The sequence below is a fragment of the Trachymyrmex septentrionalis genome, unplaced genomic scaffold (assembly GCF_001594115.1).
Source record: "Trachymyrmex septentrionalis isolate Tsep2-gDNA-1 unplaced genomic scaffold, Tsep1.0 scaffold66, whole genome shotgun sequence".
In the NCBI taxonomy this organism is placed as follows: domain Eukaryota; kingdom Metazoa; phylum Arthropoda; class Insecta; order Hymenoptera; family Formicidae; genus Trachymyrmex; species Trachymyrmex septentrionalis.
This window is the reverse complement of record NW_017305843.1, coordinates 1,290,243-1,292,480: the sequence shown is the minus strand read 5'-3', so window position 1 is coordinate 1,292,480 and position 2,238 is coordinate 1,290,243.

Sequence of the window (2,238 nt, the reverse complement as noted above, 5' to 3'; positions counted from 1 at the left end):
TATCAATTCTTTTTCTATCCAAGATCTCGGAATGATGTTTTCCACCATGGAACGCAAGGCTTAACACCGGATCTGCAATGAGTCAGTAGGCGGTAACCGAAAGTCTTAATTTAAGTAGGCGATTACGATTTTTCGCATTCACAATGAATCACATTAATTGTACAGCGAGTCGTTTGGCTCGATCAGTGGAAAGGAAAAAAATTAAATTTGACTAATTAACTTAAAAAAACCGGTAGTCTTAATCGTACAAGTTTGGCTGTGGCCAACCTTGTCACCGATTCACCGATAAGACTTAAGACTGTCGACTACTAATTCATTGTAGACCTGACACGAAGATGGGTGGACGCAAAGAGATGTATATGTATGAACTATGTCAAAAGAGAGAGAGAGAGAGAGAGAAGAAAAGGAGAGATAGGATTTGTAACACGTTAAACACGCTGACGTACTTAAAGATCGTTGGCACGCGTAACGGGCGATGATGGGGGACAGGACCACGCGAATTGGAGGCAGTATTGTTTCTCGAGCTTCCAAGGTTTCGATCGTTAGTGCATCGGCACACGAATTAATCGAGTGCTATAATTGATCACCAAGCGATTCGCCCGACGAGACGAACGAACAAGATACCTATTACCTGCTCTCGGACGCATCGGCGTACACGTTGGATCTTCGCTGGCATCGTGCGATTTGCGGAAGGAAAAGAGAAAAAGAAAATGTAAAAGACAATTTCACAACTTTGGTGCCAAAAATAAGTGTATATAATATTATAAAAGTAGGGACTATACTTATAAGACGGATTCGCCAGTTAATCGCGATGGCATTTAATGCGGCATAAACGACGACGGGCGTATGAGAAAGTAGTGCGCGTGGCGGAGTACTTTCTTAACATTAAGAGTTTTTCTTCGGGAAAAGGGGATGGGGTGGGAACTCTTTTGAATTACACATTGCGTTGTTTCGTGTAAACGTTTAACAAAACAGAACAAAAAAAAAAGAAAAAAAGCGGGGGACAGCGCGTATCTTTGATACGTGGGAAGTAACCGTGGAAGGACGATATAGGACTTCTTAGTACGCTTTTAGTACGCGCTGTGTGAACATAGTTAATTATCTAATTAGACCTCTCTTGTGGATGTCTTCTTATGAAAATGATTATCAAAAAGAGAAAGAAACTAATAAATGGCAAATTTGAACGGAGGCCGTCATGCCCGGATGATTGATTTGGCCTCCGGTATCACAACCTGCCAATGATGTCGGCTCAATTATTCATGTTATATCCGGTAGCGACGTGGATAATCACATCGACGGCAGATTGGAGAGAAACGTTTGTTAATTTGACCAAACTATAGTATATTTGCTGTTGCTATAAAAATAGAGAAACAATAATAAGCTGTGAACAATCTATCGTATAATAAATCAATGTATGTGCTATAAGCTGGCTTATCCTTTATTTCAATTATCCCCATCCAGAATAAAACATCAACTAATTATCAACTTAAATATTACGTCAATGTTATAATTTTCTATTCGATAACATTAACATGCATGTAACATATATGATTTTATGGTTTTTTTCCTATGATTTTTATAATTGGACGACCTTGACTTAAATTCCGATTAATTTAATTATTGCTTGCATCATAATTATTATTTTATTGTTTAATTACACTTTTTATATTATTTAACGTGAAAAAGAAAGAAGAAATTCGTTTACAATGAATTATATAAGTTTGAAATTTTATTGCAAACAATTCTACAAGTGTAAATTAACTTGATTTAAGATCCAGTTTCACAACTCATGGTTAAGTCTTAACCGAGGTCCAACTTGTTTCTCATCTCTTTCCAATTCTAGAATTAAAAAGAGATAATAAATAAATTGATTAAGAGATAATCGTGAGTTGTGAAATTGGATCTAAGGAGTCTATTCTGTAACTCTTAACAACTGCAATTGTAGTGTTATGTTGTTAAGAGTTACAACTACAATAGGTCCTTTAATCTTGATTTAATTTATTGTTTATTTTTTTTATTCTTAAAAGTAGAAGAAAATAAAAGTGAATTAAATTGGCTGCCCAGATTAAATTAAAATTCTTCTATATTGATTGTATACAAATGAACATCTGATGACGGATGAGTTATTCATTAAGTTAATCGAAATTTAGTCGAAGTTACTTTTAACGTTATCATATAATGCGTTCATGTAATGTCTTGCTTTATATTAAATGGAAAAAAAATATTCATTAATTGATC